This window comes from Dermacentor variabilis, chromosome 5 (assembly GCF_050947875.1).
Source record: "Dermacentor variabilis isolate Ectoservices chromosome 5, ASM5094787v1, whole genome shotgun sequence".
In the NCBI taxonomy this organism is placed as follows: domain Eukaryota; kingdom Metazoa; phylum Arthropoda; class Arachnida; order Ixodida; family Ixodidae; genus Dermacentor; species Dermacentor variabilis.
The window spans coordinates 192777620-192783619 of NC_134572.1; the positions used below are offsets into that span (position 1 = coordinate 192777620).

Sequence of the window (6000 nt, forward strand, 5' to 3'; positions counted from 1 at the left end):
ATGCTTTATGATTTAGCCTATGGATATGCTTACGGTTTAACTTATGGATATGCTTATGGTTTAAGTTAGGTTTATGCTTACGGTTTAGCTTATGGTTATATATGCTTACGGTTTCACTTATGGATATGCTTTGGTAAGCTTATGGTTATGCTATACGTCTGCTTGTGTAGTGATGCAAATTGCTTATGAATGATATATTCCATAAGTTATGCAGGATTATCAATCTTCTTTATTCATCGTTGTTGGGCACATTGTCTTGCGCGACTTCTGTACAGCCATAGACACAGCTCTCTCTGTATCAGTAGTATCACTCTCTTCTCCTTCCATGTTGAATGCGCACGCCTGTTCTCTGGCAAGCGGTTATATAGTCGGCCTCCGCGATAAACACGCGCTTGCGGCGAACGTCAGACGACGACGCATAGCGCGCGGCAGTGGCCACCTGCGCCGACTCCGAACACGCTTACGGAGCCAATTCCGTCATACGGCGGCTCGCGCGAAGCGCAGTGAAGCTTTTCGTTTCAAAAGCCCAACTCCAGAAAAGTGTTTAAAGTGTAGTGACTATCTGTGTGATGGCACAATAAAGTGCCCTTGGAATTTTTCAAGCTAGACTTTCGTTATCATTTGGTAAAGCGGCGTAAATAAATACGTCAATAACAGCACATTTTTACGATTGTGGCATGCACTGAAATTAAAAGTACTCACGTGCTGCCGCGCTCTCAACGGCACGTCACTTCAGTGAACGTGCCGAATCAAAGCCACCTAGAAAAAAATGTAAGGCCACCGCATCACCTCCTCTCCCCTGTCAAAACGTCACTAGAGTCGGATGGTAGCGGTGGATGGGGGAGCGCTGCGTTTCTAGAACGCGGCGCGCGTTCTGAAAACAAATTTTCTCCGTGGCTGCAACGCTAGAGCGGCAACGCGTGGAGCATTTGCTTGGTGGCTTTGGTGGGGCATGCTGCACCGTAAACGCGATTGCTTTTCTTCGATTGTGCGTGGTTCGTCGTACACGGAAGCGCAACGATGCCTGGCTGTTGTTGCGCACCAAACTGCAAGTCCAATTATGACGGAGGACAAAGTGTCCGAGTGCACAAGTTCCCATCTGACCGGGCCACTCGGGAAGCATGGACGAGAGCAGTTCCTCGGAAGGACTTCTCGCCAACGAAGTACACAGTGGTAAGTATTTCTTCTCTCTGTTGTTATTCTGGGTTTCCAGACGAATAGGTTTCGTCAGCATAGTGCGCAATGCATTCGTGCACGCGTGCACAATAGATGGGTCTCTGCACCTGTCGACGCGCTTGTAAATTCAACATTTTCGTCGAGCTTCATACCTGTAACGGCTTGTTATTTTTTTTTTTTTTATTTCAGCTCTGTGAAAAGCATTTCTTGCCATCGGATTACTTGAAGACGACATCTTACACGGACGTCAATACAGGAAAAGTGGTCGAAGTTGCCATGAAAAACATCCGTCTGAAGAAAACTGCAGTTCCGAGCTTGTTTCCCAATTGCCCTGCCTATTTATCGCGTCCGCAAGTGTGCGTTCGAGAAGCGCCGGCTGCCAAAAGAGCGCGCTTGGAAGCCACATATTTGCAAAAAGCAATAATGCTTTCTCAGCAAACCCAAGCAGAAGAGGACGCCAAAAATCTGGTTGGTAGCTTTGCGGACTTGCTGAAGGCCTCAATTGCAAAGCTTTCAGTGTTCGGACTTCTGGACAGTTTTGAACAAGGGCTCCAAGGTTTTCTTTTTGGACTTGTCACTTCAATCTGCTCCTGCAGTCCGTACTTCGGTGATCGTGTCCACAGACCTGCGTGTCGAAGTAGTTTTTGGTGAAACGGGTGTGAGGAAGTGTGGTGATGTTTTAGTTCCTGAAAAGCTGTGCGACTTGAGAGATTTGAAAAGTGTGTAACACATGATCGAACAGACACGTAAGGATATCAGCACTGAGCGTTCTGAAAAGGCCCGTCATCTACTGACATTGGTTTCGACATTGCTAGAGGAAGTAAGTGGAAAACATTTCGCATGCGAGTTGCAAGAATGGCATTTGGAAGTGCTTAAATTCTTGAAGAGTCAAGTTGATCTTGTTTTGAATGATGCTGGCCGATATTCCCCCGATTTATTGGTTTTTGCTAGCCTTTTGTTCACAATTTCACCTCATGCATATAGATTCCTGAGAAGTTCGATGAAGCTTAAGATGCCGCATCCTGATACGATCAGAAGACTGTGTTCATCGTACGATGTACGGCCTGAAACGGAGCAGCAAGAATGTAGCTTTCTTTCCTATGCAAAGCGTATTGTAAGCACATACAAAGAGCATGAAAAGACTAACGTTAATGATTGATGAGATTCACCTTCAATCATTTTTTGATTACAAGGCTGGGTTGGTTACTGGTGCTGCGGTAAATTCATAGACTGCAGCAAAAACTGCCCACGTATTTATGATACAGAGCCTGCTTTCTTCAAACAAGGATGTTGTACACATCCTTCCTGTGGCACATATCGATGCTAAGGCGCTGCACGACTTCCTTCGGAAGATTGTTCTTGATCTAGAGGCATCTGGTTTTAGAATAATCGCAGTGGTCTCGGACAATAACTCCATAAACAGAAAAGCCATGTCCTACTTCGCTAAGCCGGCAAGTGTCAGCATTGTTTACCAGCATCCTGCTGACCCATCACGACCCCTGTTTTTTGTGGTGGACCCAGTTCACATACTAAAGTGTATAAGAAATAACTGGCTGAATCAAAGAAACATTGGCAAATGCATGTACTTTCCTGAACCGAAGAGTGATGAGGCTGAACCAAAGATACTTACAGCATCTTTCAAGGTATTATGCCAGCTGCACGAAGCTGAAAAGCATGAGCTCTTGAAGCTAGCACCAACGCTCACTTTGAAGGCACTGAACCCCTCAAACATGGAACGGCAGAACGTTAAACTGGCCTTAAAGATTTTTAACTCATCTACTGTTGCTGCTCTCAGTGTTGCAACGTTCCAGCATGCAAAGGAAACCTCTCAATATGTCGACACCATTTTGACTTGGTGGAACATTGTTAACGTCAAGACGCCAAGAAAAGGACAGCGGTTGCGAGATCAATTGCAAGGTCCAATAGTTTCATCGTCATGTCCTCAACTAGAATTCTTAGAGAGAATAGTTCAATGGCTTGATCACTGGAGAAGCCTCGAACATGACAATGGCCGCTTGACACGTGAAACGCACATAGCTTTCAGCCACACTACCCATGCCTTGCACGAACTTGCCATATACTGTCTCAAAGAGCTTCATTTCGAGTATGTTCTTTTGGGCAAATTTCAAACTGATAGCTTAGAGGATCGCTTTGGAAAGTACCGGCAATTGTCTGGTGCCAATTACCACGTGTCTATAAGGCAGATATATGAATCTGAAAACAAATTGCGTTTGCAGAAGGTTCTGGACCTACCAGATTTGGACATTCTACTACCACCGAGCGCGAACACGTTGGAGACAAGTGTACATTCAGGAAACGGCCAGTTTCAAGTCACTGTGACCGACTCCGACATTGAGAAAAAAACGTCAAGGCTACCGGCACTAACCTATGTTGCCGGCTGTTGTGCCCATGCAGCTCTAAAAAAGCTGACATGCGCATCTTGCAGTGAAAGCCTTGTGATGCAAGACGTCGATCTAGATGACCCTGAGAATGCATTAATCACGAAGATGACAAGGGGTGGCCTGAAGTTTCCACGAGCAGTTGTAGTCAATGCTGTACTCTTTACTGAAATTATATTGGACAAGCTCAGGACACCAGAATATGCCGTACGATTTTTCAGCCTTCCTAGGCAGAAAGATACTCTTGTCGGCCTTGTGTTCGCTACCCTTCATGACTTTGAGGATGTCGATGTGTGTGAATTCGGTCATCCTGCACAGGAGGTAATGGGGCATAGTATGTTGTAAGTGCTGCAGCGAATACACTGCTGAACAACTTGTGCCGCACAGAAAACGACAAATTACGCAACGCCAAGAAGAACCGAAAATTGCAGACCTTGAAGGCCTGAGATGTTTCTCATTATTTATTTTTTATTCATGAAGCTCTGTTTTGTTGAACATATACGTATGTTTGTGTTGACAGAACCCTTGTAAAAAGAAACCTGTGGCGTAGCCAGGACTTATTTGCCTACATTATCAAAATTTAAACCCTGCATTTTGGCCAATTCAAATGTTATTTGAGTGTATTGTGCTACTTGTTTATGATTCGAACTCTCCATGCTACCGCAATCCATTAATTGCATGTTTTCCTTTAGGACTGAGAGTAGGCCTCTCGTTTTTTACTTACTTTTCACCATTATCTCAGTATTTTATGAAGACCAATAAGGCCTGCAAACAAGGCGGGTGGAAATAAAATACCCACAAGAAATGGTACAACAAAGACGGAAGCTTATTCTATTTGAGAATTAGTTGTGCGTGACCCTATAACGATAAAATTTTCACAATAAAATTAACCTCGATATTCGTGTGTCTAGCGAGGACTGTTTTACGCAATGCAAGAGTGAGAATGATAATTGTATATGGAAGATTTAAAATGTTTGTTTCTGAATGCAGTTCTTATCATTTGTGAATAAAGTATATTCTGTGTCTTCAATATGCAGTTTTCCTCTTTCTTTCGTTCCGTCTAAAGTTGAGTGACTAAGCAGCATGCAGTTGGCTTGTCTTAGTCCCGACCAAACATCACAAGCACAATAAGGCAGGTCGTGTTGGATACACGCAAAAAACAAAAATGTTGCCAATCAAGTAATCTAAGGAAGGTATGAAAGAATGCTGCTTTCTATGGTGTTGACTGCGGTGAACCAGCGGCTCCCCCTTATTTTTTGCGTCAGCTATGCGTGTCTTGCTTTGGAAACGAAGCATCTGAATTTATAGGTTGCTGTCACTTTGAGGACAGCACTAGTTTTCTCATGCCATGGTATCCGCGACGCGCAAAGAGACACACTGCAAGCGCAACGAACCTAGGCGCGGAGACGCCGACGGGTCGACTGTCCGGCCCATCCGACTAGCGTGACGTCACACCGGCGTGCGCCGAATGCAGCAAAGGAACGCGTGGGCCCTGGAAAGCGGTACGTAGTGCGTTCATTGCGTCCTGCTCGTGACTAGCGAAACCTACGGGAGAATGAAGTGCAGGCGCGCTCGGGCCCCGGCTAGCGCGGAAAGTGCGCACCAGACCATATTCGCACCACAGCACTAACCAACAAGGTCATCGAGAGAGCTGAAGAAGCCGCCCGGGCCCAGGGGCTCGTGGCTGCCTAACAACAAGGTCATCCGTCAATACCTTGTTTTCAAATAAAGTCTTTACTCACTCACTCTAGCAGACAATGAGGGGAAAAAAAAGAAGGTCTAAGGGATTACACTATTTCAATCCTAGCAGCCGCGCGGCCGTGCCTTCAAAGTAGTTTAAAATTTCATTGCACTGCACAGCGAAGATACTAAGTATCTGGGGCATGTATCGCATGTATCGACGCGCATTTTTCCAGCCGCATCCTGTCAATAATGTGAAATACCGAGTTTACTGCAGCTCCTCTGCGAATTTTTACCGTCATCGCCGTACTCTAAAGGCAGGGCCGGAGCGTTCCGGGCGTTGCTGTGGATGGATGGTGGATGGATGTTATGAGCGTCCCCTTTGGAACGAGGCGGTGGCTTGCGCCACCAAGCTCTTGCTACTATGCTGCCTAATATCCTACCTAGGTTAACCAATGAAAAAAAAAACACTATGAACTACCACGTCCAAATTTTCTGATACCCTATTGCGATACCCTATTGTGAGGGTGAGCACTGGCGGCCTCTACCGGCACGCTTGGTCCCTACTCAATGATCACGTGGTATTTCTTTGGCAGCGCGCTGCCTTAGGCGACCACGGGATGCGCAGGTCGCCCTTTATACAGTAGGTCGTGGTAAAACCACTACCTAATACAGTAGGTCGTGGTTAAAACCCTTAAATCTCCAAAAGTAGCGCTATGGTGGCTAGAGGGGAAGGTCTCGGCAT

At 45.8% G+C, this 6000-nt stretch overlaps 1 long non-coding RNA gene across 1 annotated transcript; it reads left to right on the plus strand.

Annotated features, from left to right (window-relative positions):
- Nucleotides 1-795: 795 nt before the first annotated feature.
- LOC142583418 (uncharacterized) lies at nt 796-4605 on the plus strand. The gene is made up of 2 exons (XR_012828618.1): nt 796-1173; nt 1366-4605. It is a non-coding gene; the product is annotated as an uncharacterized LOC142583418 (long non-coding RNA).
- The last annotated feature ends 1395 nt before the right edge of the window (nt 4606-6000 follow it).